Consider the following 24,180-nt stretch of genomic DNA (forward strand, 5'->3'; position numbering starts at 1 on the left):
TTAATTATATCTTTATGACATTTGGTATATGGGCTCTTTAATTTTCAAAGTATTGCAAATACATGTTATTTCCACATTTCTCTTCCCCCTTCTCTTCCCTTATCCTCTTATTGCATTTCTCAACATTGAGAAGATTTTCATGGCTTATATTGAGTTGGTGTGTATGTGTGTGCAAGGGAGAAAAGATACGTGTGTGTATAAGTAGAGTGCGTGAAGGAGAGAACTAACAATCATTTCTTAAAATCCTATAATTTCATTATTTTCAGTCAACAACAGGTAAAACATAGCAATGTGTGATAATGTGCTTATAAATAGAAGTCCATTGGTGGACTCTTAACGCAAAAACCTGAATCAGTTGTGATTTTTAGTATATTGATCATTTCAAGTTGAGTGCTGATAAAGCAAATTTAATGGTGCTTCAGAAGGTTTTGCACATAGGCTGGATAAATAATTCTATTATTAGTTCTGTTGGTTTGTGCTGTGTGTGTGTATGCGTAAATCCTCATTTGTTTTTTCTGTAAAAAATTGTCAGACTACCATTCATTAGTCCCTGTTCATGTATTTGGAGGCCAAATTCTTTATTAACTGAAGATTCTAGGCATTTTTCTTTAGGCTCCTTTTGTGTATTTATAGCTTTTGGTGGAATGCTGTGGTTATTTGCTGTTCAATAATCATTATGTATTCTGGGTCATCTGTTCACCGAAGATGGCTGCTGTGGATGTAAAGTTTTAGGCAGTTGGCTCACTTGATCACTGATCACTGTGCACTTAAATGGTTGTGCTGGGTGGTGAGAATGCAGAGTCATGAGGGAGTGGTGCATGGTGACTGTCTCCGTAGCAGGGAGTAAACGTGATGAGCAATGAGGTAACCCTGTGAGGGTTATTATTGTGAGCAAATATTTAGGGGATCAGATTAACAATAAAATAGTTTGCTCATGGACAGGTAAAATATGATAATTACTGTTTTATGAAACACATGAGTAGGTTGGCACATAAGCTAAATAGAGGCCTATATTACATAAAGGTCAGTCTCTTTTTGTGATTTCAGAAGGACTCGTATTCCATGGGCTAGTTCTTTGTCTCTCCATATTTTAATAGAGATGATGACAATTTTGTGAATCTCTTTAAATGTTACAATACAAACCAAGTGTCCAGGCATATTTAAGTGTAAATCCAATCCCAAGCAATGTCTTTTGGCACATTTTATTTTTTCTTAATGAGTTCATTCTCTCTCTCTCTCTCGATATATCTATCTATCTATCTATCTATCTATCTATCTATCTATCTATCTATCTATCTATCTATACACCTATATATGGATATAGATATATCTCTTCAATGTAATGGGCATAATCTGCAAGGAATTCAGTTTCTGGTAAGAATTACTAGTTTTTGCTTATGCCAATTTGTCTTTGAAAATAGTGTATTGTATCTAAAAACATTCAGCAAATGAAAACAGTCCTTATATGATTTAGTGCACTTTGATTGCACTCTAGGTCTCCATATGAGTACTATTTTATATACTTTAGCAAAAGCAAATGAACCTCAACTACCTGTGAATTAATTATAATTAGTGACTGATTTAATGTTTTCTTTTACATTCCTTTTTATATGTATCCCTCTGAAACAAACATTATTCTAGGCATGCAATACACAATTATTAGTTCAAGTTGAAGTGATTCTGTATAAAATTGGCCTCATATTTATTCATTCAGAAAATGAGCACAGAGAGAGTGCATATTTTATAAAACTCCAGTAATTTCTGTATCAGATAACCCTTAAGCAAAATAAGATTCGACCCTTTCAAAATTGCTTAATGAATTGGTCTTACACGGAGTAGCTTTTTAAACTTCTGTAGAATTTTTTTCCCTTTTATTGAAATCTGAACATAAGCTTTGGATCACAGATCTTATATTTGAACATTGAAAATAGGATTATGTTTTGATTGGTTTGGTGCATCTTTAAGATAGGAAACGTGTATTCTAAGTAAATTATGCCAGACTTTGACAGATTATGTAGAAATTTCTATGTGAGAGAAAAGAAAATTCACATTAATTGACATGTTATCTTAAAGAGTGAAAATAAGTGATTCTATAAGGCAAGAAAAGGTGACTCTTTGGACAGCAGTGGTTTTAAAGGAAATAAGATATATTACACAAATAGAGATGTGCTATTTTTAATCGATTCTAGTATACTTGGTTGTTACTATCTGGCTGCCCATAAATTCTTTGTGATGTTAGGCATTGCCACAAAAGATCATGCTCTGCTAATTAATCTCTTACATATATTTAACACTTCTCAAACCTGTTTGCTACTACCACAGTGGGGTTCAATCCTTAGGGAGTTTTTCAGGACCTCTGATGTTTTGAATTTTTTTCTCCTGGTTCGTTCCTCCTTAGATTTCACTTAGCCAGCTTGGGGATACCGGTGAATTTCAAGTACTTTTGTGATGAGACCGTTCTTTTGCTAAACTATACAAATTTGTCATAAAAAGCAAATAATATGGAAGCTCCTTCACCCTCCCCCTAAATCAAGGGCCACATTCATAGCCCAGGGTTTGAGTCCATTCTGCATAGCAGATTGACTTTGTATTCTCTTTACGATAAAGAAGTCAGAAGTGGTGAACAACCATGCTTAAGTTATCAGAGAAGATTTTTTTTCATAAGGAGTAACATATTTTAGTTTTTTTTTTTCTTTGCTGTTTTTTGACTATTGATGTAATTTCTAATTCACATTAGCAGATGACAAATTTTCAGGGCTTTGTTTGCAGCTTATATGAAAATGTACCTTCCTCAGCATCTGCTCAGGCCCTTATGCACTATCAGTGTATCAGTGCCCGGCCACAGATATGCATGTGTGAATACAGAGACCTGTTCTTCTTGTTAGCCACTGTTATCAGCTTGCAGGGGGCAGGTGGGTGTGGGGATGTGATACATATAAATATAATGTAAACCGCATCTGTCATTTCAAATTTTCTAGTAGGCATATTAAAAACGGGAAAAAACTGATGAAACTATATTTTCCTTAACTCAATATGCCAAAAATTTTTTCATTGTATGTGAATTTTAATATTATAAAATATATTTCATGGTAGTATAAACATAGCTTATAGTAAAGCTGGTGAAAGCTGGTTTTGTCTCTGTGTATCATGTTCAAGTTCATGTACTTGCAGACTACTCATAATCTAATTACTCAGTAGTCAAAAGTATTTGGCTGGTGGTTTCTTCCATGGACATCATAGACCTGGAGCTTGACGTAATGTTTGATGCATGGTTGCCACTCCATTAAATATTTGTCAAATGATTAAATGACACTGATGGCTGGTTTTAGTATATCCAGAACAACTAATGATTTTCTGTGTTATAAGATTATTTTATTTCAAGTCCAAATGCCTCATTATCAAATTTCCCTAAGTAATAAAAAGATCTTGAACTTTAGAATATTCCCTTTACAAGTGAGACTGACATTCTTAAATAGTGACAAAAATAGTAAAATGCAAAATGACTTGAGTATTCTGAAATTTATACATTTGAAATTGTCATTTCATTTTCTTTTGCTGTGTGTAATGAAACTCATATGCTCATATTTTTATGCCTGTTAATAATTATTTTTCATTAGAAAGAAGTCAATTAATTCGCATTTACAAATGTCGCATTCCTTACATTGTAATATCATTTTCTTTGCATCTAAAGGGAAAATTGCTAATATTTCTTTTAAGTCTATAAACCTAATTTTCATTAATAAAACTGGTAGTTTGAATGAAGATAACAACATCTTGCAAGTTTTATTCCAATTATCTGTTTTTTTATAGATTAACTATCACTATTTTGTGGCATTTGTATAAAACACATAGTTAGGCATTTGTTTAGCTTTTCTGATTTATATTTTAATAGTGAGGAAATCCATCTAAGACAAGCAATTTGAGGCCTAAATTATTCCCCATCTGTCAATAACATTTAATTGAAAGTGCCTATTTTATAATACTTTCAAGTAGGACATTTACACTTCTCAAGTTTCCTATAGATATTAAATTAAAAATAAAAATAATTGACTCAAAAGTGGGTCAGATTAACTGTTATCAATAATCTGGAAAGACCATTCCTATTATATAAAAGGGTCTGAAATAAATATAATTGGATGGCAGTGTTCTATTTATGCACAATTTTGTCTACTCCAGGTGAATTTATTTATAGAATGATGTCTAGAAATAAGCTCACCAAATGTAAGCAGCAGTTATCCCTGGCTGGTATGCTTTCCCCCAAGTTTTATTAATAATTATGCATTTTGTTAAATGATCTTGCCCTCTTTGTTTTAATGTAACTTCTATATCTGGAGGGTTTTATTTATAATAATATCACAAAACATTAAAGTTAAATTTGAAAATATAATCTCATTATATCTATATAATATACCATGTGTAAAATGTAGCATAATATTTTATTTCAGGAAAAAAATAAAAGTTTGGGTTTGTTTGATTTTATTATAATTTAATAAAGTCTTTAATTTCAGTTAGCATGTAAGTTTATCAGAAATATCTTAATATAGATGAAAACATTTGGTTAATATAATATTTTATAATATACATCACTTGTTATTAAATATTTGATGAGTGAAATACACCATTCAGAAAGCATTTCCATTTATTCATTTGACAAATACTTAGTGCATATAAATTCAGAAATTAGTAAAATTTAATGTAATTTTATTTCACTAATAAAAATAAATAAAAATAATAGTATTTATTATGTGTTAGTCATTGTGCTAAGTGAATGATTGGTATACTTTTTTCAGGAGCCCAATGGGTTAGATATGTTATTATCCCTTCTGAACTCCCGGAGTGTCTCAGGAGCAGAGAGGGTTATAGCTTACCTGGGATCACATAGTTATTCACTGTTTTTGTCACAAGTTAAATCCAGGCAGTGTAACTGTGAAACCCCTGATTGAATCACTATACTGTGTCAAGGATACTGTGCATATTGACAATGCCTTGTTTTACTTTACTTTCTCACAGTAGCCTTTTAAATTCGTAATTAACATGATATAAAATAACAAAGCAAATAACTTTTCTCTATTGTTAAACATTGTGTTACTACTACAGAAAATTCTTAGTTTATCTTCATGGTAAATTTGTGTACTTGCTTAGACAAGAATATGACTCAAGGGCACAACTGATCTGCAGGTCTGAAGAGGGTCAGTGGCTTCCCTGAGGCTGCAAGCTAGGCCCAGCCAAGGCATAGCTGACCATGCACTGGTTCTGTTGAGACTTCTATGATTTTATGCAATTCTAATTACAAAAGTAATTTTCAGATTCAACCCATTGGTGAATCTTCTGCAAAATATTCTTGCAATTTTACTTAGTAATAAAATTGTTAAATTGTGGCTCTTAATACCATTGAAACTAATATTCAAGAGAGATTAGAGGATCAAAACTGCACAAGTGAGTAAACAGACTTGATTATAAGGACAGCTAATTATTATAAGGTAGGATATAATTAAGTGCTAAAGTTGTGCAATAGAAAGACAATAAAGGCTGCAGACTTTCTAAAAAGGAAATCAAAGAATCATACTGCTTAGCTCGGTTCCCATTGCCAGGTTGAAAACCTGCCAAAAAAAAAAAAAAAAAAACACACACACAAAATAAAAACAAAGCAAGTACATGCAATATCTTATAATTCTGTCTAGTCCTGTCATTTTGTCTTTTATAGACACTTAGTTTTGGCACTTTTACAGCTGATGTTCTCTTATAATCAGATTATCAGGTTTCTGGAATCCACAAGGTAGCATAGCCAGGAAAGCATTGATTTTGATTATGCCGACCACAAGCATTTTCTTTTAGTATTACTCAATTTTATGTAGTAGGTGTTTTGCGTACCTATCCTCCCATTTTACAGTTAAGAAGACTGAGGTGTAGAGGATCTGAAGTACTTGGCCTAGAGTTGTGCTTATTAGTGAGAGAGACACAATTTATTTATTTTTATATTTCTTTTTTTTTAAGATTTATTTATTTATACAAGCACTGGGTACAGTCAGAAGCACGGGAGGGTGAGAGAATTCACCAGAGCCAGAGCGAGGAACAGAACAGGCAGACTGATGAAGTACATTGCTGAGGGGAGCAGCAGGCAGCAGGAGAGGTCTGTGCGCCATGTGGGACCCTCGCCCGCCTGTGCCTGGGGATCGAACCGGAGCTGCAGAGGCTGCAGGCAGCCACTCAACCTCTGCTCAACTGCTGCTCCACCAGGGGAGGCCAGAGAGACACAATTTAAACAAACTCAGATCTGCTGTGATTTAAGTTCCAGACTCCCAACTGCATTGTGACAATCCCTTTACTTTCTGGAAGGTCAGGACACTAATATTACCTGGAATCTTACTGGATGTCAGCAAGGCTTTTCAGAGTGGTCAGAGAAGATAGAGCTATCGGTCTGAAAATACTTTTAATCTTGTGAGGAGGGTGACTAGAAGTGTGATATCCAGAGGTGGTCATGTATGAGAGGAATTTAACCCAACTGGCACCTTTCCAGCTCACTAGAGTGTCTTTCACTCGGCCTGGGAAATGCTGACTGAGAAGGGGCTCCTTACTACCCTACTCAAAGTGTGTGAGAGAATGATTTGTGCAAAACTGGGAAATGAGAGCTGGCCTTCTTTGTTGATGTTTTCTTTTGCACTGACCTGATCCTTTGTGAACTTAGGAAATCACCCTTCATTTCCCACCAGCAGGGTACCTTATGTCTTAAGTCATGTATTGCTTAGTATTTTTATTTTTTTAATAAATATTGATAGTCTTTCTCTGGGGGGAGGGAGAGAGGGGATGTGGGCAATTTTTATAATAATTACTCTCTAGGAGATAAGCCCTAAATCTCCACTGAAGACATTACAAACATATAGAAGCAGAGTGGTGGTAACAGCGTTTAAACAGTAGTGGTTGATTATACGGCAGGGACACTGCCGTACAAGCCCAAACCAAGACTTTTGATCACTTTTCTATTTAATCTCAAAAAATTTCTACAATGTAGGGGTTAGTACATCCCTGTTTTAGATGATGAAATTATATGTCATTTGCCCAAAGCAAGTTATGTTGAGGTGAGTGATACTTTTTTGAAGGAGATACACACACACACACACACACACACACGTAGTTAATATCCACATCCTGATAATATTGGTAATTGATAACAAATATTTGAATTTAAATATTAACAAAATAATTCTCAAATTGTGTGAATAAATAAATCTTACATATTTTAAAGTGAAATATATCATTTATAAATGTGAAGAATAAACCTAAAATCTATTCATTGCTAGGAAGGTGCATATAAATTATTGTCCTGTTCTAATACTGCATTTCAGTATGTATATTATAAACAACATCATATTTGAAAGATAACAAATGAATATGTTATTGTGATCATTTTGTAGTATCTTAGTGTTCATGGTGAACCATAATCAAAATGACAGAATAATATTTTAGAATATATGTTACATTCTCTATTGAATGATATTCTAAAGGGTAAGGTGTGCTATTTAGCTTATAATTCTAACTTTCTTACACTTTGCAGATGTATTTATTTGCATTTTTTGTTCTTTTTTTGCTTTATGTGCTCATTTGAATCTTACCTATTTTCTTTCTTTTTCTTTCTTGTTTTACAGTTACATATAGCTTTTTACTGCCTAAGCAGTCTGGGGCTTGCTTCATCACTTTGCTTTGCTGTGGAGCACTCCTGTAAAGCTAGCTGAATTGCACCTTGAAGATCCACCCTTTCGGTGAGTGGAATCATAGCTACAATTTTGTGTTTTGCTCTGCCTCAAGTTGTGTTTGCATTGTTGACCAAAGTGCTTTCATACAGAGTACAAAATAGGGCTTTTCCAGCTCTGTGCAGAAAAGCTGGTGTTTTTCTTTCCCTTTTTTCTCATGAACAAAAGTAATTTGTGCCGTCATTTTCTCTCTCTCTGAAATCTGCTTGCTATTGTCTCTTCCTTCCCATTTGAATGACTTTACAATTGTGGTTCTGCATCTGTCTCTTCTCTACCTGGATGGATCCCCTTCCAATGCACCCTGCCCTACCTCCACACCCTGACTCCACAAATAATTAACCATCACACTTTTCTTATTTGCTATGTACATATGGGAATAAAAGATAATGGCTGTTATTAGCTGGGGGCACATAGTGTCACACTGTAATGTGTAAAGATCTTTTGGATGGAGACATTTGATACCCTTGATCTTTTTAATGTTGTGAATCTATTAAGGCCATATGATAGCAGGCAAAAAGGAAGCCAGCAAACCATTGTTATGCTCCTGGTTAAATCCTTTCTGCTTTTATTGCCACTGAACTGGCTTCTTCAATGAATTTTGTGGCATCTAGCACCATATATCACATGTCTTCCTAGGGCTTTTTCTTGGGAGTCCTACATCCATTTTTCTCTAGTCTTCTGTTTTTGAGATTTCAACATTAGCATTTATATTTTTACAAATCCTGTCAAGAGGGCTTACTTTTTGTGTATGCCAATTAAAGGGGTCTGAGGATAGTTAGAGAATTAAGCAATTCTCATTTGGAGATAGAATATCTGACTTTGTGAAAACAAGCAGCTCCAGCATAATTTTAGTAACTTGAGTATGTATAAAGACTTTGTGGCCAAGGAAAAGGTATGAGAGGAGATATATAAAGACTTACATGGGATTAGAAAAATCAATGGAAAAGGTATCTCAATGAAATCCTTTTCTCTAAAGCTACTTTTTTCATCTTTCTTCATTTTTTATTGTTGGCAAAAGTTTGTTTTTTTGTTTTTTTTTTTGTTTTTTTTTGTTTTTGTTTTTTGGTGAAAGTAACATAATGAATATAGGGTAGATCATAGGCAGCTAGGAGAGTGAGAATGGGTGATGTGAATACCCCCAAGAAGGAGGAGTGTGTAATAATGATAGTCAGACATGTTGACTGGAAGCTTCACTTCAGGAAGTGGTTATGGACCAGATGATAGAATATCTGGATGGGAATCTGATGAGGGTGGAGTGGCATTTAAAGTGGATGACTTAGTAACATACTTATCCTAATACTCGGACACATGGTCAGGGTTAAATAAACCTCATCAGCAGTTTTAGCTCTTATTGAGAGGAGAAGAAACTTATGTTCATGCAACTTGTTCAAAATCTACCTCTCTTACCATGGCTGTTTTCCACATTTTTTTCTTGCTGTCCCCATACATTTTATTCATTCAGTTATGTGGTCTAAGTAGAGAGAATTTTCTATTACAGCAATAGATTATTTTATGATTGAATTATAATTTGAATTTGAGAAGGCACTTGATTTAATAACACTCAGTACACCTTAACTTCCTCTCAAGCATAGATATCTTGGAGGTCAGAGCAGACTGATTGTACACGGAAGACTTGACAGAACACATCTCTGACTTTATGATTGCCGGCACAGAGATTGGGTATCATGCTTTCTCAGAAGCATCCTCTGGCACCATTTTCTGTCTTTGAGGCATGAGTCCATCATTACTTTTGTTTTTAAGGAAATATCACCATCCTCAAGTGCTTAGGAAAATCATTACAAATCAGAGTTGTCGAAATAGGAGTTTAAGTAGTGAAAACAGATCAAAGTAAGACTCCAGCATAGCCTGTGTCATCGCATCCATCTTCTCCTAGAGCAAGTAGCAGAGGAAACCTGCACACAGTTAGAGGAGGTGAGTTTGGTTGGGCAATTCCTGGAAGCATGGAATCTGTCATGGAGTAGCAGGCATCATTTTCTAGACATGATTCTCTAAACCCTAAGGACATCCTGTTTTAGTATTCCTGAGGACTTTCTTAACTTTACTTGATGCAGCAACCACTCCCTGCTTTTTTATGTTTTTGCTCGACATCCTAATTTATCTTCTATTTTCATTTTCTCCTCAGTGTACTAGTACAAATATGTCTTTGGTACATGGCAGACAGGGAAGCGGGCATAGGATAAGGAGAATAGTGTGCCAATGTGGGGAGAGAGAGAGAAGGCCACATGGTTTTGGGAATGCCCTTGGTATTGCAAGCCACCTCAGAATATCAGTGATCTGCCTAATGTGCTGGCCAGAAAATTACTTCTCCTCAATGCCATCATTTTGTTTTTGCCATCATTCTTATAGGGCAGTACTTTGTTAATTTACTTGTGCCATGAAAAATGGTGTGGATTTTCACTAAATAACAAGCCAGTCTAGGAGGCAGGCTTTGGCTTATAAAAAACAGGGACCAACTTTTATGTTTTCTTTATGCTAATGGTCTTCATGTCATATTCTACATTCTATTGAAACTATTTTCAAGAAATACCTACCTACTTGGAGAAGGTCTCTGCAAGGCTTCTGCCCTCTGCTGTTCATTTGGAGTGTCATTTTCAGCCCTAATAGAATTAATTAGAGTGACTTTACTAGGCAGTAGGAGGCTTTATAAACATAAGCCAGTGTTTGTCCAGGTTTTTCATTTCCTCTCAGACCACCACCGGCTTTTTCCTTTTCACTTAGGCTTATGCCTGAAGTTTTAAATGCTGTTCTCATTGCTGTTGAGAGGCAGTGTCCTAAGGTATATAGCTTTTCCAGCAAAGGATCTACCTTAAACATTCCCCCGTGACTCCTTTTGCTTAACTGGAAGTAGTGCATTAAATGGTTCTCACTCCAGATTGGAAGCTCAGAAAACACTAGATTTAATGTGGATTTTTGTAGTTCTAGGGAGGTCATGCCTGCTTTTAGCCAAACTAGGATGAAACATAAGACATGATTCTCTAATCCCTAAGGACATGCTTTTTGACTGTTTTTCAAAATGTAAACAATGAAAATAAAAGAGAGCTTCAAACTCATTAGAAAGGTTGCCTTTGATAAGGGTTAAAAAGAACTGAAATGTTTTGATTTCTGATATTATTAAAACAGAACCTTACTTATGGAGGAACTTTTGGGAGAATTTATCAGGCCTACATGACAACTGTGTTTCAGCCCATATTGTACAATGAGTGATGTTTGGATAGAATACCCTGTCAGAGGAATGCAATGAAATATTTCCTCATCTCTCCTATTTAAAGGGTTCTTAATAACCAACAATACCAAATATATAGGGCCAAGTCTCTTTAAGAAAATAAGATTAATGATTTTTTTTTCTATTTTAAAACCTACTTCTATGTAAGAACTGGAATTATTAGCACCACGTTGAAAGTATTGCACTGAGCTGTTTTTCCCTATTCCTTTTTTAATTTTTTTGGCAGCATGGAAGCACCCTTTAATACTCAACCACTAACCTTTAAAATGAGTGCATTCTAAGATGTTTTTTTCTCTACAGTACATACATGCCTCACTTGCCTCTTCACATTGTGAGATTTACAACAGATTTTCTTTAAACATCTCACATTCTCTCACATAAAGTCATGCAATACTACATATTTCACAAAATATTTTCTTAGAAATTTAAAGAATAAAATAGAACTTATATAACCAGAGCTAGTATAGGATTCATATGGTGTTTTAATAGAACAATAATGAAGGGGTAAAGGAAAAAGAAATTATTAAGTACATATTTAATTTTTTATGCTCTTTAGCATGTATTATTTCACTTAACTATAAAAACTAAAGTCCTCTATAAACCTGAACACTGAAGTCCAAAGAGGTTAAGTACCTTGGTCTTTTGCTTAGCTAGGAGAGAAGAAACTGTATTTTTTAGTTCAGTCCGTTACTCCAGATACTAATTTACTTATTAGACTATTTTTTTTTTTTGGAGGAACAAAACATGGGATTATTATAGAGAATGCTACAGTATACAAAATACAGAAGAATATGATCTGATAAGCTATGATTTAGTAGATTAATTAAATACAATTTAAAATTATGGATTGTTGTGTTTAAACTTCATGTGGTGTCACTTATGCTAAAGTGGGAACACTGTGCTTATCTGTTTGTCACCTATCTCTGGATGTAGATTTTTGTTTTCCAGTCTTTGAGTATATAAATCAATGAGCTATTTGTAACCTGAAATAAGAAAGTTATTATTAAAACTTAAGCAGCTCATTTGTAAAATTGAGAGGGGATTTCTTCTAATGCTTAGTTTACTGTTACAGAAAAGTTACAAAAAGTAAATCAGTATAAAATGTTTCTTGTATCATTAGAACTATGCAAAGCAATGAATAAATGGAACAGTATTTGGGTGAAAGCAAACATTTTGACAAGATGTTGAGAAACTGTGGAAAGTGAATTATTGTATTATTATGAGTCAAATTTGACTAAAAACTAAAAGATAAAAATGCATTGTTATAAGGTTAATGTAGTATAAATAAAACATCATCATACATAACACAACTTTTTATAGATAAGTCAAAAATTATAGTTAAGATCTTTCAATGAATGGATATTTGCTTATGTCTCTCTGGGTGTGGAGATATGTATATCTCAATATCCAGACGCATAAAATGGGTTACAAAAGTGGCATCTTAATAAAGAATAGAAGCATATAGGTTCACAGAGAATTAAATATCAAGAACATAGGAAAATAAATAAATATAGTTAATTCTCCTTATTTGTTATAGCCATCTTCTATAAAGTTGGTGGGAACACTGAATGGATAAATATTGAATCATTGCCCCTAGGGGAAGTACAGGATTAGGAAAAGTGAACTTCGGGTCCTAAGATTTTCATCAACCAACCAATCAACCAATCAATACATTAACCATGTTTTATGAGTATTTCTGTTAAAAAACATCTTATTTTAAAAATGCAGTAGGTTTATTAACTTGGAACTCATAATCGACAGCACTGTAACTTCTGCTTGAGTGAAACTTAACTAGTACATGTATTTTTTCCATAAGGCACAACCTGTTTGGATTTAGGACAACTAGACAGCACACTTAGCACTATGATTAGGAGCTCATTCTAAACAATAAAATCATCAGAAAAAATGTGGAATATATAAAAAAATGTAACTCTAAAAAGACAAAAGGATACTTGTTTATGAAACAAGGAAACAGAGCATTGTTTTGTGGCAGCTCAGTTGTTTTGTGGCAGCACAGTTGGCAGCTCAGGGACTGTTTTTTCAGCACTCTGTTAACAACTATGAAAGCACTAGAAATCTTGATTTTGGAATTATAAAAAAAATTGAGTGAGTTGGCAAATTCACCAATATGGAATCTAGTAATCTAGTAATAATAAGAATCTAGTAATAATAAAGTGTGTGTATGTGTATATAATATATACACATTTTTTGAAGTAGATTTACAAAGTTTAGCTCTAAGTTTCTTATTAAACAAAGTCTATTGATTAGCATATAATTAAACACCTAGGTGGCTGTTTGTGATTGTATGCCCTTAGTATTTTGATTTTGTAACATTGAGGCATTTACAGACTTAGATTTTGGTTTCTTTAAATAAACTGCCACAGAATTGAAGCCACATCAGTCTAATGTCCTCCTTGTTAGTTGACCTAACAATTCCCTCTTTTTAGTCTTCCTCTCACACATGAGATATTGACCCAAAATTTGGTGTTAATGCCACACTTAGTCACCAACAAATTTAAAGTTGCTTTTATCTCATTGTCAGCCTCACTGAGTGTGTCAGTTCTGTGAAAGAGTTGTTTTGGCTGCTCATCTCTTGTTTGTCTTTCTTGTCTTTTACCAAGTGCAATAAGGCCATCTGGTTACTGCTGATCACTACCAGTATCATTTAAAACCTTTGAGAGAACATAGTATACCAGGATGACTACAGTGATAACTTTAGGAGGATAATACCACAAGACTGACGTATGTGCCTAATGGAGCCTCAACAACCAAACTAGTTGGTATCAAATAAAGAGAATACCCGAAGGGACTTCAACCTATTTTAGTCAAGTCACTTGTTTGTTAATTTCTTGATTTTGATGCACTAGCAGAGACATTGGCCCAGGTACAGCAAGAGGTACTTCCTAAGTTCAGACTCCTCCTTTTTCAGCCATTAAGTAATTAATAATAATCCTATTAACTAAAATCAACTTAGCAAGCAACTCTAGGGACCTATTTTTGTGCCTCTACAGAGTAACAGTAGTCTAGCAATAGTGACTTTAGTTAAGGAGTTTTGCCTTATATTACAGAGACAAAAATCCAGAAAAAAAAAGGCAAAATGAGTCTGGTGTCTATATTGGAGATATGTATTTTGATCTTTGATCTTCGAAGAGTTGTTTACCTCAAGATGTCCTGTTTTTTTCTTTTCTTTTTTTTTTAAGAGGAAAAGACAATGAACAGGGCTAGAATCTAATATCCACCTAGGGTGTGTTATTAATTTTTACCAAAACATCATTTTCCCCTCTATAATCACCCTCATTTTTATCAAAGGTAATCTTAGTAAGACTAATTTGTTTGCAAAATAAGTCTACTCTCATTAAATTTGGACTGATAATAGTTCAACAAGTATAGTGATTGTGTAAGATTTTTAAAAAATGTTCTTTGTGAAGATTTTTTAAAAATCTCTTTTTATAAGGAATCTTTGCTGTGACTTTTAAAAGCCTTTTCAAGCTACAGGGTTAACCAAATTCTCACCATCAGATTGCAAGTAAACAATTGTGTAATGTCTGTTACACTAGCATTCTGTGGATTGACAAATTTATAAATACATTTCACAAGTTCTCAAGGTATATTCTTATACAGTGCACATTTTTCAGTGTGGCACAATACATGATACTAATAGATCCAAATCTATTTAACTCATCTGTAAAAGGGGGCCAAAAGTGGATAAACCTATGTTCAGTAATGAGTGTATCAGTATTTTATCTTGGAAATAGTCTAGAAATTCAATGAATATTCACCATTTAATTTATCTTAATTTAAGATTTGAAGTATGAAAAAGATTCTGGAAACTTTTTAAGTATACATATCATAAAGCACAATTATTGTTGAAAAGTTCATTTATAAACTTTCATCTGCATCTATTTATTTGTTCTTAACAATTGTGTTTATATTACTCATGAATATTTTATGAAACATTAAACAACTAGCCATTGTATTAAGTTATCTTTCTTGCTGGCAAATTCTTTAACAGAGATAATATGAGCTTATGTGACTTTCAGAAAACCTAGGTAGAATAAAATATTATGTTTAACCCTGATAACCCTAAAGACATTCTTATTTTAATTGAACTAATAAACTTAAATTAACTTTAATTTACTAGAGATTATTCTAGATCAAATGAACTTAAAAAATGTGGGTTATTTCTTTATTTCTGATATTAGTTTTTGGTATGGTAGTGAAGACTTGTTTGCCTTTAAGCCAATTAAGTAGCACCCTCTAATTATTAATTTTGGCAAAACCATCAAGAACTAGAAAAAACACACACAAGATATCCTGTGTGTATATATATATATATAACATATATAGAGACATGCATGAACTTCCAGACACATATACCTTACATCTTAAATTTTTAGTCACCTGACACAGATGACAATGTAAGACACCCTAGTTTATAAAAGAGAACTCCGACACAAATTGTGTTTCTGATAGGTGGAATAACTTAAGGTTATCTGCTTTAATGGCTAAGCTTTTACTAACATTTGTGGGAAAGACTATTAACATTTTCGTTCACCAAATTTCCAGGAGTTTTGTTTTGTTTTGTTTTGTTTTCCTGATAAGCTTTACCTTCCTGGAGTTTGCATTTCAAGAGAGATGGCTTTGGATTCTGAGGAAGACAAGGTAGAACATTCATTTCTCAGAGGCACAGAGAAAGGGTATCAGTTTCTCTAAGAAGGGTTTTAGCTTTCTAAATCCAGGTCTTTTAGGATATCTACAACTCCTTTGAGATGAATAGGGAGGCCCTGGGAGTGATAAAATGTATAGGTGGACTGGGCCTCCCAGGTGGTGCAGCAGGTTGAGCACAGCGCTGTGAAGCTGTCCACAGCCTCTGCAGTGTGGGTTTGATCCCTGGCCAGCCAGGGAGATATCCACTGGTGTGGCAGACCTCTCCTGCCTCGCCCGCTGCTCCCCTCAGCAGTGTTTTTGGCTATCTGCCTGTTCTGTTTCCCACTCTGTCTCTGGTGAATCCTTTCACCCTTCTGCTTCTCTGGACTGTACCCCAGTTCTTGTATAAATAAATAAATCTTTAAGAAAAATGTATAGGTGGGCTTTAAATTGTTTCTAGAGTGAAATTTCTGCTTTTGTAAAGACTTAATGTGTAAGACAAGTGTCACTGATTTTAATTTAATTACATTGTAGCCATCTTACTACATTATCTTCAATTTGCTTCTTTATATCTGGGACAAGATCTGCAACTACTATGGGAATCAAAAGATTCCTTTGTTCTAGATGTATTTCAGTGTTTATTTGGAAAGTTTTATCAAATTCTTCCTCAAAGGCTACAAAATATTTTTTCTGATTTTCCTGTGAGTATATAGCTTAATAATAAAATTGGGGAGAAAGCCTAAAAATAAGCCTACCAGGCTCTTAATTCAGCTTCCAATTTGACCAACTTCTGACCACAGAGCTGTTCAAACAAAAAATTCTTTTGGATATCTTGTCAGATTTCACATGGGGCAAACAGTAAACATTCCTGGCAATATCAAGTAGCTCCATGGACTCAAGAGGGGTCCCCAAAGAGAGTGCAAAAGGTACCACTACCCCAAGATCCAGGGACACTACCAAACATAACCAAAACAAATACTTAGAAAATTTCCCTGAGAGCTGGCAACAGCCTATAGGACCTTGCCTGCAAATGGAATACAACCCACATTTCCACCTGGTCCCCAATCTGATGTTTGCCTAGCCAAGTTATCAGGACACAGTATAAGACTGAAAAGAGGCAGGACCTGTTCTTGGGAGAGATGGAATCTCTAACGGAGATTTTTTTTTTCCCTGCCAATCTAAATTTGGAAAGGAAGAGACATTGTGAAATGTTGACCTTCTTTCTACTAGGCCCCCACAATGGAGATCTTGGGGAGATGACTTTTGGTCATGACTTTGACATCTTCTGTCACTTTTCCATGGTGCATGTTCTGTAGTGTGTGGGGTGTCCCATGAGAAGAACTCACGCTGCTGGTCTCCAGAGACTGTAGCTGCGGAAAGCCAGTTTCCTTCTGCCCTTTGTAGTGAGGTTTTATATAGAACCCCCTTCCTCAGGGGCACCTCAGATGTGGATAAGCTCATCTAAGGTGGTTAAAAGTCCTCCACAGTGGTCACTATAACTCAGGGTCATCTTTGGTAAGGTTAATAACCTCCAAGTTCAGCCATAAAACAAAATTTTGTTCACGTGATGCCTCACATTGGCATGGACACAAGCTGGTTTCTAGTAGTTGACTCCACTACTACTGAGGCAGGTTTCCAACCCAGTGTGGAAAGATAGGGTCAAATAAAGCCTGGAAGCTAATTATGTAAACATTGTGGGGTTAGGATCCAGGAAAAGGAAAGCCTTACCCGTGACCCCCAGAGGCTGAGAATGCAGACGTTGCTTCTGGGCACTGTTGGGTCTACTTGGGTTCCCTCTTCTGACACCAGGACTATTAAAAGATAAACTGGGCCTCCCTGGTGGTGCAGGCAGTTGAGTGCCACACTGTGAAGCTGCCTGCAGCCAGTGCGGCACAAGTTCGATCCCCAGGCAGGGAGCTACCCAAATGGCATGATAGACCTCTCCTGTCTCGCCTGCTGCTCCCTTCAGCAGTGTATTTCAGTCAGTCTGTTTTGCTCCCCAGTCTGTCTCTAGTGAATCCTCCCACCCTCTCACAAATCTGGCCTGTACCCTGGTTCTTGTAAATTAAAAAAAAAAAAATCTTAAAAATGTTTTTTAAAAGATAAACTGAGGCACACTAAAGTTTCGAGTCGATTTGTACAAAGATTACATCCCACCAGGCCAAACCAGAAGTGGTAAGGAGTACTCCCATGTCAGAAGTTGGGGAGAGACTTTTTATAGGTAAAAATTGGAGCAAAACAAAAATTATCATCTGTAGCTTGAAGCCTAGTTGCTATTTATGATTGGTTGCCTTAGAATTTTTAATTTGTGATATTGAGGCATTTACAGGCTTTGGTTTTGGTGTGCTAAGGGGGCTGCCCAATGCTGGAGTTACTCATTGTTTAATTGATTTAAAACTAAAGTTACAGTCGTCTTTCAGTTGGAAGTCAATTTTATAAGTTGAGCAGAAGATAGAATGTCTAGAGTATTGGTATATTTTTCTGATAATTCAGCATCATGTTTGAAAATGCCTCAAAAGTCTTGAGATACCACAATTGACCTTCTAGGCAAATTATCATCAGTTAAAAAAATATTCTTGTCTTGGATATATGTGTGTTTGTCGGGGGGTGGGGGGAAAGGTTGCATATCACTGACTAATGGGGGTAAATAGTGGAGAGGATCTTAAAAAATATATAACTTTTGAACCTGTTATTACTCATTTAACATTTAACATATTACTCATTTAAAATCCATATTGGGCAGAAATATACATTTCTGAAGGATGTTACCTAATGAATCATTTAAAATAAGGGCAATTTGTAAACAACTTAAATGTCTACCAATAGGAATTTAAAGTCATCAAAATATTGAAGCATGATGTAGCCTTGAACATTTTATTCTCTTAAAGAATATATTATAATAGGGCCTCCCCGGTGGCACAGCAGTTGAGCAATGGGTTGCGAAGCTGCCTGCAGCCTCTGTACCGCTGGTTTGATCCCCGGCCACTTGGCGAGGGTCCCACATGTTGTGCAGACCTCTCCTGCTGCCTGCTGCTCCCCTCAGCAGTGTACTTCATCAGTCTGCCTGCTCTGTTCCCAACTCTGGCTCTGATGAATTCTCTCACCCTCCCGCGCTTCTGACTATACCCAGTGCTTGTATAAATAAATAAATCTTTAAAATATATATATATATATATATTATAATAATGTTTTTTAAGTCTGTATGGTCTGACCCTACTATACTTATTTTTAAAATCTATCAAAGAACATTAAAAAAAAAGGGAGGGACATACCAGGAAATTATATCTAAGAGAGAGAATGTTTCATTTGTATTTTCTTAGGTTTATTTCCAACAGTTTGCCATAATTACATGTTACTTTTATGATTAGAAAATGAATAAGGGAGAAGACGTTGTGTCACTCGTTTTGTCCAAGTTGAGAAACTTGACCTGAATATTAAAGTCATCTCAACTTTTACCAAAAATGTGACTATTTTATTTTTGTCATGAGAATTTAATATCCTCCAGCAGAAGATGGTGCTATTCATATCTAGTAGCATGGACGGCTACATAAAAGTAAAAAAGTAACATCAGAGAAAAAAAGACACTTCATCTTTTCCACTATTTCTCAGGTCAGAATTTACCTTATTAGGTACTATTGACATAACCCTTCTCATTTCATATAATTACTAATTTAAAAAAAAGCATTAACTGGTGGTTTTGTGCCTTTTATGAGAGTATAGTGAATTAAATAACATGATAAAAAGAAGTTTGCAAGTCTTTCTAGCTCTCTAAAAGGTTCAATTACGTTTTAAGTGCATGTTGGTTCTTTAAAAAATGAAATAAGTGATATGAAATCCAGAGGAAAGAGTTATCATTGTCATTATCATTGTGGGCAGATCGCGTAAAGGAAGGCATCACAAGTGGGTGGCACAGAATGAGCCGTGAATAATGGCCAGGGATTTGATAAGCACACTGCAGAGTAATAATAAGGACAGCTTATTGAGGGCCTATTACATACCAACTACAGTGCTAGACTTTTCCTGTAGCCACTCAAAACATTTACCACAATATTATCCAGGGGCTGATATCATCTCATTTCACAGATGAAGCAAGTGAGACTCAAAGATATTAAGCAGCCTTCCCAAGGTTAAATCACTAATGAATGACCACAGAAGGCTTCCAATACCTTTCTTGCTCTTCTTCCCCTCCTCTTTTTCCTTATTGAGTCTTAGTACCCAGCACATAATGGTGTGTAATTGTCATCTCTCTGAGTTTTAGTTTCTTCTGTAAATGGTGTTAAAGTGACTTTCTGGGGATTGCAAAGTGAATGGTGAACAAGTTGGGAGCAAGGTCTGTTTGAGTCCAGTTTTGTCAGTAGTGCTCTTAATTTTGATTGTTCTGTGTGCTGGAGTGTGTTTCTAAACTTTATGACTGCATGCTCCCATGTATAAGACTGCTTTCCTCCTGGGCTATTAGGAAAAATCAATTATTTATTATATGTAAAAGCACATAAAAGAGGGTCAGGCAGATAGTAAGTGCATTATTATTATTATTATCAGCAACATCATAATCATTATCAGCAGCAACAGAATTATTATTATCTTCATCATTATTATAGCATTGCTACCAAAGCAATAAAATGAATATCATTAGTGCTGCAAAAGGACATTCAAGTAATTACTCAAACAGTGAAACATGACACAGTGAAACATAACAATGGAAAGTTATTCCCATTTCAGATTTCTCTGATACAACTATTATTTCTAGAGGATTATCTCAGTTTGTAACTTTAATAACTCTTAATTTATTGCTAATATTTCTGTTTTAGGGAAAAGTAGGTTTAATTTTAAAGCTTTTGTTAACCAACAATATCTGGCTTGAAATTAGGAACATTTTAAAAGTTACATTTACTTTGCATCTACCTTCTATTCATAGCAAATACTACCATTAATTATATTTAAGTCTTTAGAATTGACTTTTAAAATAGTGTGCTAAAGAAACAAATTCATCAAGATAAATAAAGAGATAATGCTGAGGGTGGCTGTTGGGAAGATAATATTGTAAACACAATTAGGGAACACTGCCCTAAAGGAAGCTGGCAAAAAAAATGGAATGAACCAATTCAAGGAGGAACCAGCATGACAAGATTGGAGGGTCTGTCTAGAGCACTAAGCAAACATGTCAAGTGGAACATGACTTGGTACAGTTCTTTTTTTTTTTTTTCCCTCATTTTACCATGGAGTGGTGAAAATGTGGGTAGAGAGAAGCTCTGGGCTGTGGATAAGCATTGTGGAACCTCAAAGCCCAGCTTTCAAGTGAGAACTATAGGTGACTTAAATTCAAAATATCTTTTTGCAGTAATCATTTTTTTTTCTTTTTTGCATTTTCCACTTTATGGATCTAAGCTCCTAGAGGCCAATAACCATATATGGCTTCCTTGTTACTAAATCCCCAGGGTTTAATCAGGTGCTTGGGACATTAAGTCCTCAGTAAATATTTTCTGACTGAATGAACGAATTCTGTCTATGGGGGTCCTCCAGTGAGTTTGTTTTATATTTGGAGATCATATCTAAGAACTTTGAGGGAATGGCATAGAGAGAAAGAGAGAATTCAAAATTTCATAGGTGTGTGACCTTCCATGAGGTCATGGTGTCAGTGCAGATGTGTTTGGGAGATCCGCCACTGTCAGATGAATCATCAATAGCATAAATCAAGACTTAAAATCCATTATGCAAGAGGCCCAAGGTGTATGCACACCTGTCACTGCTGGATAGAATATTAGGAACCTCATGAGAGGAAATGTTACTGATCACTGAGTTTCCTTAAAATCAGTTTTAATCGACAGGAGTCTGTGATTTGCCAGCAGTGGGATGGGAAACCGTGTCAGTAGGGCAGTGGAGAGCATAGAGATTATGATCAGGTATAGGAACATTGCTGTTTGAACAGGACAAGAAGCTGGATGATTCCTGAGGCAGATGACTTTGTATTAAACTATGTGTGTGTGTGCATGTGCAAGTGTGCCAAGTTGTGGCTGTCAAGGGAAGCTCTTTCAGAAAGATTACCTGGGGGTATGAGTTTATCCTTCTAGAGCTTCCTCTTTACCTAAATTGCATACTAAAGGTAATCAATTTAGATGAGGTTATTAAATTGACCAGTTATAGGATAATTCTGCTTTCAGCATGCTTCCTAATTTAGGTGTAGGAAATTTTAGGGGTGGCAGAGTTATAGATATTTTGTAATGATACAGTGATATTTTACTATATCACATTTTCCCAAATTCTTCCCGCAGGGATGAGTTTTAGCTACTTTGCCCAATAAAACCCTCTCCCTTTACTGAATAACATTTTGAAGGTGTGTCTGTATATGATGTCCTGGGTTTTACCTCTTATTACACTGAGCTCTGTGTTATGGGATTGCTTCAGAGAGTGATTGCAGTTCTTCATATATAAAAACAGGTTGAGGATTTTCACAAAATATAGATATATTTTAGATCAAATGTTGAAGTTCGATAACAGTAATAAGAAGTCCTGGAACTTGATAACAGTGAGCCTATGGAAACTGTGTAATATCATGGGCCAGTTCTGCTGAAGACTGAAACACATTCTCATTAGACCTTCACCACACTCCGTGGGACACATGAGACTCCTTTCTCCTGCACACCCTAAAACTTCCTTTCATCCAACCAGGTTTTCCTCATTTTTCTCTGAACTTCCATCTCATGACTAAGCTTTGCCTAGCATTGAAATAACAATTGCTTTACAGTGTGTTTTAAGGTCACATGATATTTACCATAAAATGTAACAACACAAATTTGTTTTATCTATTGTGTCAGCTGAACCCAAGCTAATATCATATATTATGTGTAGTAACTTTCTGAATAAGTGATACTCACTGACTGAATGTTTTGACAGACACTCTAAGGGGAAAAGAACACCGTACATAGTTTTGTTGTGAGGCTTTTATTCACTATATCATTTCAACTTCTTTAACACACGGGTCCTAGTAAATAAGTTGCCTGACTCAAATTTGACAGAATTATGTATTATCAAATTTATCAATTCCAAATTCTGAACTCAAATTGCTCTTTTGTACCCTTGAAAGAGACCTTAAGTAATAAAGAAATTCCCCTGACCTTTAAGTGACTCCAAGAGACTATTTAAAGGCAGGATACAGCAGCATTGAAGAAAAGCTCGACAGAAATTTGAATGTGCTCTGAAGAGGGGGCAGTTGTCACCATGGTGATTTTATTCTTCCCTAGACTGAGCTCAAAATGAGAGGGGAGGAGTATCTCAAAGCAAAGATGCTGAAATAGGTGAATCAAAAATCTGGATATAATTTCTAGCCATTATTAGAAATGCAGTGCTTTGTTTAATGTTTGAAGTGTATATTTGGGATTAGATACTCAATCAAGATCACAAGTGTTAGGCAGCTGGAGAGAGCTCTTTTCTATTTTTAAAATATTTGTAGATAATTGGAAGTCCATCTTATTATCAATATTCTGCTAAATCTTAATTCTGTTCACACTGGGCACCCTCAAGTAATGCTATTAAATGTTTAGTATTCCTATACAATATGCCCAGTGCTTTGTGTGTGTTGTTTCATATAATGCTTCAGAAATCAGTAAGGCAGATTCCATATTCATTCCCATTTTCAAGATGTAGAACTTAAGGCAAAGGAGATGAAGTGATGTTTTATTTTTTTTAAATATACTTATTGTTTTAAAGATTTATGCATACAGGAGCTGGGGTGTAGGCCAGAGGTGTGGGGAGGGGTGAGAGGATTCACCAAAGACAAAGTAGGGAGAACAGGTGGATATATTGCAATGCATTGCATCGGGTGAGATGGAGAGGTCTGCTGTGCCCTGTGGGTTAGCTCCCTGGCAGGGGATCGAACTCAGGCCGCAGTGGCTGGCTATAGCTTGACAGTGCTGAGACTTAACACCTTGCTCCAGCAGGGAAGCCCTGAATCCTTATTTTAAAAAATCAGATTGAAGAGCCCCCATTCTCATGGACGTTGCCTTCTAATGATTTGCCTAGTGTCATACAGCTAGTAAGTGGCAGATGCAGACCCTAAACCCGGGTTCAAATACAAAATTCCCATCCTGAATAACTAGACCACTGCATCAACACATAGATAAATATTATTATATATTAAATGCCCTGTTTAAGATTGGCTATACCCGTAAGTCAAGTTTTTGGATGACACTGCTAGGGTGGCTGCTGAACCAGGCTGGTGAGCTTTCGGCTATAATTAATTTGTGCCCCACTATGAGAATTTTGGAAATTAGTTACCAAGGATGGAACTCCTTTTCCATCACATGTTTTCCAGAGCCTCTCTGGACTTCTGGCAATTTCTGTCAGCCACAACTGAAGTATAATTCTTTTCCAGTGGGAAGGGCCTACTCTTAAACTGAGCATATGAAGTCGAGATTTATCAAAACCAGCCCTGGCTGCCATTGTGGCGACAGATGTCACAGCTAGACCTCCCTCAAACAATCCTGGAATGACTCTTTGGAATTAGCACGTGCCAGCAGTCATTTTCAAGCACCACATTTTTTTTTT

The 24,180-nt window shown here is 35.5% G+C and overlaps 1 protein-coding gene across 5 annotated transcripts in view; it reads left to right on the forward strand.

Annotated features, from left to right (window-relative positions):
- TENM2 (teneurin transmembrane protein 2) overlaps positions 1–24,180 on the forward strand; it is a 3,493,894-nt gene that overhangs the window by 2,388,980 nt on the left and 1,080,734 nt on the right. For all 5 annotated transcript variants that reach the window (XM_054691588.1, XM_054691585.1, XM_054691584.1 and 2 more), the window contains one exon: positions 7,644–7,757. The gene's annotated coding sequence lies outside the window, so the exon portion shown is untranslated. The remainder of the gene's footprint in view (positions 1–7,643; positions 7,758–24,180) is intronic.

This window comes from Talpa occidentalis, unplaced genomic scaffold, assembly GCF_014898055.3.
Source record: "Talpa occidentalis isolate TD23 unplaced genomic scaffold, MPIMG_talOcc4v2.1 talOcc4.9, whole genome shotgun sequence".
In the NCBI taxonomy this organism is placed as follows: domain Eukaryota; kingdom Metazoa; phylum Chordata; class Mammalia; order Eulipotyphla; family Talpidae; genus Talpa; species Talpa occidentalis.